Source organism: Macaca nemestrina, chromosome 11 (genome assembly GCF_043159975.1).
Source record: "Macaca nemestrina isolate mMacNem1 chromosome 11, mMacNem.hap1, whole genome shotgun sequence".
Classification (NCBI taxonomy): domain Eukaryota; kingdom Metazoa; phylum Chordata; class Mammalia; order Primates; family Cercopithecidae; genus Macaca; species Macaca nemestrina.
The window spans coordinates 104,941,072-104,950,934 of record NC_092135.1 but is presented as its reverse complement, the minus strand read 5'-3'; the positions used below and the strand labels follow the sequence as shown (position 1 = coordinate 104,950,934).

The following is a 9,863-nucleotide window of genomic DNA, read 5'->3' as shown; positions in this document are numbered from 1 at the left end:
ATTCTTGTCTTGTGTCTTCATAATATGCACTGGCTTGAAAACACATATGAGTCATGGGCCCTGCCATAAACCAGAGATATCCAGAGAGGGAAAGAAATGAAATAAGAAAGGAGGGAGAGAGGGAGGGAAGAAGTGAAGGAAAAAAAAAAAAAGAAAGGAAAAGAAATTCTGCCTCCTTTTCAAGAATTTTGAAGCATCCTTAAGACAAGCAGTAACATTCCTGTTTGATGACATTCCTCTATTTGTCCCAAACCCTAACTTCCAAGGGTGATTGCAAGTTGCATCAACCATGATGTGGGGAAAACTCTTATCCCTTTAAAAAATCAGGCAAAATCAAATATGTGACAGGTCATGAAATTCCCATCCTGCTCCAACAGAGTCAGTGTTGCTACCTTAGGAATCGGGAATGTAAGTCCTCTGCAGAGTTGTCAAGGAGGTTTCTATTTTTAGGCCTCAGTCTGTTGCAGCAGCAATGAGAAAAAGCAGGCCAGAAGAACACAAAAAAATAGTCGAGGGCATCTGTAATATCTGTGAAAGGGACACGGGAGGCACTTGCATATGTCAGTTGGAGGGGAAAATTGGAAACAAAAGGAAAATCTGGAGGCAGATGATTTAACATTCATTTATGCATTCATTCAACAAATATTTGCTGAGTGCCTACTTGATGCAAACCCTAGCACAGGGTGATCTTATGGAGGGTATAAATATTAAAGAGGCCCAGCTCCTGCCCTTACCTTACAGTCAAGTGGGGGAGGCAGAGCATGCACATATTTTTTATTTAGTGGTGTCATGTAAACATTTGAGGTGGGAATCTGTGAGCTAAAAGGCTGTATTAGCCATGTTCCTGACAGTGAAGACACAAACCAACCTGGCCCGCAGCATCATCTGCCAGCACGAGGCACCACCTTCCTGCTTTATTGTAAACCAACAGCACCAGGTCCTGTGCCGCGGGCCCAGACTCAGGCAGCGCAGTTACGGGAGCCTCTCGCCTTCAGGGGTAGCAATGTTCCATGATTTACACTGAAAAACCTGCATTCAGTGTCAGAGGCTTCCATACTCCAAGATAGGTGGCTTCAGAATTTCGGGGAAGTGGTGTTCTGTGGTGGTCAACACAAAGGCTTTGGAAGCACAGTCATGGGTTTGCTTCTCAACCTTGCCTGTTGGTTCCTTGGCAAATGAACCTCTGTGTCCTCCTCTGTAAAATGTCAGTTGAGATTCTCTGAAATAATATTGCAAAGTGTCCATTACAGAGAGCTCAAAAGACAGACATTAAAGTTGTCGCAGTCATCTTGTGGTCAAAGAGCCCAGCACTACTATCCCAGGTCCTAGTCCCACAGCTGACTCCAATCTTCTTTCCGTCTTGTGTGATGCTAGGTTAACTATTTCATTGTTCTATTATTTCCCTTTTTTAATTGTTGTGGTAAAATAGACATAACATAAATTTTACCGTTTTTAAGTTCATTAAGTACATTTACATTGCTATACAACCATCACCACCATCCATCTTCAGAACTTTTACATTTTCCCAAACTGAAACCGTGCCCATTCATCTGTTCCCCATTTTTCCCTCTCCCAGTCTGCGGCAACCACCATTCTACTTTCTGTCTCTATGAGTTTGACTACTCTGGTTTCTCATTTAAGTGGATTCATGCAATATTTGTCTCTTTGTACCGGTCTTATTTCACTTGGATAATGTCTCCAAGGTTCATCCATGTTGTAACACAAATCATAGTTTCATTACTTTTTCAAGCTGCATAATATTTCATTGTATGTATATAGCATATTTTGTTTACCCATTCACCTGATGGGCATTGGGTTATTTCCACCTTTTGGCTGTTGTGAATAATGCTGTCAGAACATGGGTGTAAAAACATCTGTTCAGATCTTTCTCACTTAAAAAAATGTTTTAAAAATATTAATACTGTAACTTCTTATCCCTCTAAGTGACAATGTAAGAACTGATAAAGTAATTCTTTAAAGTATCTGTAGTCATGGTGGGAATATCAGGGAAGCCAATTTATTTGGTCCTATAGTTTTTCCACAAATCTTTGTTACCAAAAAGTAAGCACCCTTATAACCAACATAAGTCTTATCCATACAGGTTGGCTATGTTTAAAAGTAAATTATTAAATGTACAAACATTAGAAAATACACTATTGTTGAACTTTTAAAAAGCATTATATGTTCCCTATAAGGAAATAGGGCATATATAGAAACCTTATACTTTGATGTAACCATAGAGAACAGGGATTGGCTAATAATAGCCCATAGGCCAAAATCCAGCCCACCACTGGTATTTACAACCTGCAAACTACGAAGGTATTTTACACATTTTGAATGGTTAAAAAACATAATGAGAACATTACTTCATGATACATGAAAATTGTACTAAATTCAAATTTCAGCACGTGTAAATAAAGCTTTTTTGGAACCCAGCCACGCCCATTCATTTTTATATTGTCTATGGCTGCTTTCAAGCTACAATGGCAGAGCTGAGTAGTTGTTACAGAGACCATATGGCCCACAAACCCTATGTATTTATGATCTGGCTCTTTATAAGAAAAAAAAAGTGCAACTGCTGATATAAATCATTGATATAATCTAACTTCATAATTTGCAGTGGAGAAAACTAAGGCCCGGTTTTCTGAAGTCTCATGTCATACCAAAGATTACGAATCTAAGAGTGGCCAAAAGCAATTCAGCTGTCCTGAGTCCCCACCTTGAGTCCCTAAACCAGGTTCCAGTGTATTCCTGGGATACAGCATAGCAGCTTATCTTACAGCTATAGATCACAGACCAAAGCCACCATTTGTTCGTGTTAATAATGAAGACAGTCTGGTGCTGTTAATTTCCTCTGCTGGAAATAAACAGACGTATTCTTACCTTGGGAGGGCCTTTGGCGGGGTTGTGTTGGTTCATATCTCTATGTGCTGACCTTTGCCTATAATTTCTTAAGAACGGTGTCATATGATGAAACACTCCACGTTGCTTTCAGGACAAAGTCTAAAACAGCTGTCCCCAACTCTTTTGGCACCAGGGACTAGTCTCGTGGAAGATAGTTTTTCCATGGACTGGGTCAGGGAGTGGTTTCGGGATGATTCAAATGCATTACGTCTATTGTGCACTTTATTCCTATTATCATTACATTGTAATATATAATGAAATAATTATACAACTCACCATAATGTAGACTCGGTGGGAGCCCTGAGCTTGTTTTCCTACAACTAGGCAATTCCATCTGGGGCTGATGGGAGACAGTGACAAATTATCAGGCATTAGATTCTCATAAGGAGCACACAGCTTAGATCCCTCGCATGCGTAGTTCACAGTAGGATTTGTGTTCCTGTGAGAATCTAATGATGCCACTGATCTGACAGGAGGCAAAGCTTAGGCAGTAATGCAAGTGATGGGGAGTGGCTGTAAATACAGATGAAGCTTCTCTCACTTGCCCCCGCCTCCCTGCTCACCTCCTGCTGTGCCGCCCAGTTCCTAACAAGCCACTGACGGGTATCAGAGGGCACCCTGAACTAAATGACTTAATATGTCATAAGGCTCTTCTTGACATGGCCCCAACTCACCTCCTCAGTTTTCTCTCCCCATCCTTCCCTTCCTCCCTTCTCCCTTCGTCCTCTACACTCACAGGAATGTCACAGACTCTCAGGACACCCTGCAGACACATCTCACCTCTCAGTCTTTGTTCATCATGTGCCTCCACTAGGAAAACATTTAATCTTCTCATCTATCTAACAAAGTCCTCTTCATCCTCTTAAATGCCTTTTGCTTTGCGTGGCCTCACCAATTCTACTACAGGCAGAAGTAATAACTCTCTACTCTGCACACTTTGGACAGACTGTTAACCATCTCAGTCATGAACTTGTATTAGTGTTTTCTGTTTACATTTCTGTCTTTCCTCCTGCATGTTGGAGAGAAGGAAGGCTGGAAGGAAAGAAAGAAATTCGACTGAACAACAGGTCTTCAGCCACCACTGGTCTTGTTATATATCATGATGTATAACTTCTGCACAAGTTTCACTGAACTGTAACACTGAGGTCAAAGAGAATAGAAGACAAATGTAAAATTGTAGACAGAGTGAAATTTCAATTCTTTATTTTTTTCTTTCTCTCAATTCAAGACTCAAGAAACATTTACTGAACATCTACAATGGCATCAGAAACAAAGAATAATAAAACTACTTTCTTGATCTCTAAGAGCTAAGGGTCTCGAAAAGGCAAATTTGGGTCTAAATTGAAAAAAGGGATCATCCACTAAAACAGTGTTTTTAAAACTTAGGGTCACAATTCATTAACAAGTGTGAAATTCATTTAGTAGGTAATAGCTACCATTATCTACAAATATAATAGAATACATGAGAAGCTATGGAATGCAAGGTACACAGTGTAAGTATTGTTTCATAAAGCATTTTTAGTGTTATGTATGTGTAGTTTGTGTGTGTGTGTCCTGGATTGTAATGAAAAATGTATTTCTCACTGGGGATTATAGTCAAATCATTTGAAAAACATTGTATTACAATATTTGAATTTAATATAAGAATAGAGAAGTTATTGTTTATAAATTTTAGATCAAAAGGGATGGTCCATAGATATATCCACAGCTCTTAATTCAGAGAAACATGACTCAATGCTATTTGTATGGTTTTGAAAACACGTCCAAAAAATCTTTGACATTGTTTTCACTGAGAATTAGGATCTACATTCCCTTTCCTTAAATCTGGGTGGCCTCTGTGACTGCTTTCACCTATGGCGTACCATGGAAATGACACAGTGGGACTTTCAAGGCTAGGTCATAAAAGATCATAGAGCTTCCACCTTATTTGGTGGATTCTTGGGCCATCATGTAAATTCAACTACTTAGAGGTCTCTAAGCCAGAGTAGGCACATGCAGGCCCTTCTATTGGCAGTCCCACTTGAGCCAAGTTTTTTAGCCATCTCCAACAACATATGAGTGAAGCCATCTGGGGCCCTTAAAACCAGTCATTCTTCAGCCAAATGCTGCCAAGTGAACCCATTAATGCCATATGGAACATAAAAATTACGCAGCCAAACACTGCCCAAATTCCTGACCAATAAAATGTTGAAATGTAATAAAAACTGTTTTTGTTTTCAGCCACAAAGTAGCAGTTGTTCACTGCAAAGCAATATATGCCCAGAACATCCTCTAGGAGAGTTTTTAAGCTTATGCACACAATCCATGAATGGGACATGAAGTCAACTTACCGGGTAATGACCAGAATTTGTTTTAACTAGTGAAATAGAAAAGAATAAAATAAAAAATACCAGGATACATGGTACACAGCAAAGGTATCATCGTAAGACACAGTTCCAGTTATATATACATATGTATGTGAACGTTGGGTTCCAATGTCGTTTTCACAGTGAATTGTAATCAAAATCATTTAAGAAACATTGTATTAAAACGTCTAAATTTATCATGAGAATACACAGGAAATTGTTTATAAAGATTAGCAGACAATACATCAAAGGGGAAGTTCTATAGACATTTCCCAAGCTTTTAATTCACAGAGACATGAATCAATGCCATTTGCTCATCATAATTCATAGAAGCTTGTACTATCTCCATGTGTTCTTATAGCAATTTTTGCCATAATGTTGAGATATGGTAACTAGAATTTCTGAGTCATAGTGCTTTACACTAATATGTATAAAACATTATGTTTTGAAAATAAAATATTTTCTAGTGTTTATTCTGACAGGGCATTCTAAAAACTAGAATAATGAACTCAGAGCCTCATTTTTATTGGCTCCTGCCCAATAACAAATTCTTGACCGGATTGAATTTCGCATTTGAATTATCTTCAGTCTTGTTGGACTGATAAGACCTCAGTGTTGATGCTTATCAATTCAACGAATAAAAAGCTTCCTAAAGATGTGATGGCACACATATGAGACTACAGGGAGTTTATTTTTTGGTGTGAATTAAAGATTTGTGTCTTATTGTTTTATAATAAGTTACTACAACAACTTTAAGGAAAAGCCGAGTAGCATGTTCAATAGTCTGGATCATTTCTACCATCATTTCATTATCATCCTGTTGATTTTCTTTCTCTTCCCTAGAATGCACTGGGCAGAGGGACAATAGAATTTCCACCGGGTGACCTTTTGGAATAGCATTCCATAGTTTAGCACTCCTGAAATTTTCTCTAAAGATAATTGTAGAAGTAAAAAAACTGGTTTTCTCTCAGAAAATCTGGGTCTAAGTCTTATTTCTCTCAGTGACTGGGATTTTCATCAAGTCAATCTCTCTTTGGGCTATTACCTTACTGGTAAAACAGCAATAGCAATTCACACTTTTCAGGTTTTTTGGTTTTTTTTTTTGAGAGAGAGAGAAATTATGTGATATTTTTCAAAGTTGGGCATGCCAGTTAGTAGTATGAAACTTGGAGGGTATTTCAACCCAAACACAACCCAGCAGATGCTCATCAGGTACCTTTGGAGCACCACACTGTGTTGTGTGCTTCACACAACAGATAGAATAGGCACCGTCCCCACCCTTGCAGAGCTCATACTCAACTCTGAGAGAGACAGTAAAGAAATAAATATATCAGTAAAATTGTACTGAGTGCTACAAAGCAGGGGTCCCTAACCCCCAGGCTGCGGCCTGGTACCAGTCTGTGGCCTGTTGGAAACTGGGCCACACAGCAGGAGGTGAGCAGCAGGGGCAAGCATTAGCACCTGAGCTCCACCTCCTACCAGGTCAGTAGCAGCATTAGATTCTCATAGGAGCACGAACCCTACTGTGAACTGCATATGTGAGGGATCTAGGTTGCACGCTCCATATGAGAATCTAATGCCGGATGATCTAAGGTGGAACAGTTTCATGCCAAAACCAACCCCCCTGCTCCCTCATCCCTGGAAAAATTGTCTTCCACGAAATGGTCCCTGGTGCCAAGAAAGTTGGGGACCGCTGCTACAAAGGAATGAACAGGTTGTCCAGAGAGACAAAACACCTCTGAGGAGGTGGCATGTAAGGTTTAGTTCCCACAGGCTGAAACCAATGATTAAAAAATAATCGAAGCCAGGCTCCAATGAGACCCAGAAAACATTCTGCTCCTGGGACAGGTGAGGCGTTTGATCTCCTCATCGAAGCCACATACAGAGGAGGGGTTTGTACAACACACTTGACCTTTCCGGGTGGGACCTGGGGGAAGGGAGATGTACTTAAAACCCTGAAACTTCATGAAGCATGCCACTCATGCACAACATTATTTGGGAATCATGTGTGAAGAAGGATTTTGTACATATTCTGTAATAAAGATATTGAGAGTACTGAATCTGTCTTCCTGAGGCAACCCCAGGCCATACCTCTGAGACCGTGGCATGAGACTTTGTAGCTTCATTCCTTCATTCCATAAACCTTTATTTTGGGCCCCACACTATATATGCCCTGGCACAAAGCTAGTTTCCGGAGAAAGATAAAGGCACAGTCCCTGTCTTCTGGAGGCTGAGATCCTAGCTCTGAATGCACAAGTAAACAGAAGCATCCGGTGGAACGCATCACAATGTAATGAAAGAAGTCAGTTCCAAGTGTGATCAAGGAGGGGAATCACTCAAACTAGTCAGGACTGAAGTTGGACAGAGACTTCCAGACCAGACATGCTATAACAGTACAAGGCATGAGAGAACACACCTGGTTAGTATGTTATAGGTGGTTCCATACAGATGGAGCAGGACCTCTGCATTTTGGAAAACAAAGAAGAAAAATTGGCTGGTGGAGAAGGCTGAAGAGATGGGCCTCCAATTTCCTTCTAAGGATCTGAGATTATTCCCTAAATGTTATGAATTACTAATAAATGAGTTTTTAAAAAAATTTTTTGTATGTTTTTGTAGCGATAGGGTCCTTTTTGTTGCTTAGGCTGGTCTCAAACTCCTAGTTTCATGTGATCCTCCCGCCTTGGTCTCCTGAAGTGTTGGGATTACAGGCATGAGCCACTGTACCCAGCCTAATAAGTGGTTTTAAACAGGCAAGTGATGCATCTCTTTTGCACCTCTGAGAAAATGTTACCATATTTTATATTTAATTTTTAGAATTTTACATACCAAAAAATGTATAAATCATAAGCTCAATGAATTAAAAATTATATTTTAGGGGAGATTTTCCTGTTCTATAGTAATTTACAGTCAGATGGCTGTTTTCTCATATTTTGGTACAACAGGTGTTCATTTCTTTCTGTGAAGGCAAATTTATACTAAAGTTTCAAATAAAAATGAAGACATTATTCTGGCCTAAACAATGATAGAACAGTGTTAAATTATAACAAGTTGTACATCTGAGGGCTGTAAAGGAATTCCAGTAAGCAAGGAGGAATTTCCATTCCTAAATGGGGTGTGGGTATCAGTGTTCATTTTAGCAAGGGGCTCGGGGCACTGTGTGTAATGAGTGTGGGTAGGACGGTATTACAGGAAATGTATAGAAGGCAGAGAAGCCCAGAAAAGGCAGGCCTGAAACAGATTACCTTGAGGACTCTGCACTCCTCTGGAAACCTGGCCCTCTTTGCTTCCATTCATTCTACTTCCCAGCAGCAGAAGTTAATGGACTCTACCAGGTTGGGGACCCCAGTGCTGCTTTGCCTTGGCCTCTGCCTCTTCTGCCATCACCAAGCAACCCATTTTGCTCTGGGTATTTTTCCACTGGCTTTTAGGTTTGCCAGTAAGTTCTGCTCACTTCTGACTCTAATTCATAACCTCACTCTTGTGGCTCCTGCAGCCTCATGATATTTCCCTGCGCATAAGCGAGTCCTGCTACCATCTGCTGCTGCTGCTGCTGCTGCAAAAGACAGTGTCTGATGGGAGTGGTTTGTTCACTATCATTAACCTTGCTAGGCAGAGCCCTGTGCCGGGCCACCTTGCTAACTGCAGGCTGCATTCTGGCCACCCTGGTGTCTCTCCTGGTCCAACAGCTGGGCCAGAGCAACAGGATAGGTGAGGCAGAGTACAGAGTTCCCCTACACAGAAAGAGGCATGGGCTGCTCCTTAGACAGGGACTGTGAGCTTGAAGCTTTTCCTCCAAGTTGGGAATTGAGGCAGACGCTATATTCATTTGTTTGCTACAATGGCAACCACCTACTTTAAAGGAGTTCTATAGAAGCTCTAGAGCCTAAAAAATACAGTAGGCTCTGTGGGAAGTCAGTGTAGACAAGAGGTTTGCTTCAGAGGAAGGAGTAGATTGAATCTCATTACTGAACTTTTGCCCCTTTACAAGGCTCTGTCCACACAGCATCCTGAGTGATCCTTTAAAACAATGTGAACTTGATTATGTTTCTCCCCTGTGCAAAGTTTTCTCCGAACACAAACTACCCTCCCCACAGGGCCAATAAGCACTGTCTGATCAGACCCCTGCCTCCTGTTCAAGGTCAGCCTGGAATTCTTTCCCATTCTCCCTCCAAGCTTTAGCCATACTCACCTTCCTTCTGTTACTCAAACACTCCTATAGCTCTTTCCTCAGCTCAGCTTATTGGCACTTGCTGTTCCTACTGCCTAGAACTCTCATCCTCCAGCTCCCATGCGATTGGACTTCTTCTCATCCTTTAGGTCTCATCCTTGAATGTCACTTTCCCAAGGAGATCTGCCCTGGCCTACCAAATCAGAAACTCTGGAGATAGGCCCAGCACACACTGAACTTGGAGAACCACCAGCCAAGAGAGCATATGGAAAGAATGGCAGTATCAGCCAAGGAGATTCTGAGTTCTAAGGGACTTATGCACCACTGCAGATTTATTCAGATAAATAAATATCCTGTGTGTATATTTACACGTTGTTTAAGGGATAAGAGCTATAAAGAAAATAGAATAAAGCAAGGACTAGTGATGAGAGTGTGCCATGAGCCTG

General features: G+C 40.8%; 1 long non-coding RNA gene across 1 annotated transcript; it reads right to left on the bottom strand.

The window, feature by feature from the left end:
* Nucleotides 1–608: 608 nt before the first annotated feature.
* On the bottom strand, nt 609–9,242 carry LOC105468016 (uncharacterized). The gene is made up of 2 exons (XR_979234.3): nt 7,341–9,242; nt 609–1,219 (listed from the first exon to the last, which is right to left on the bottom strand). It is a non-coding gene; the product is annotated as an uncharacterized lncRNA (long non-coding RNA).
* Nucleotides 9,243–9,863: the final 621 nt, after the last annotated feature.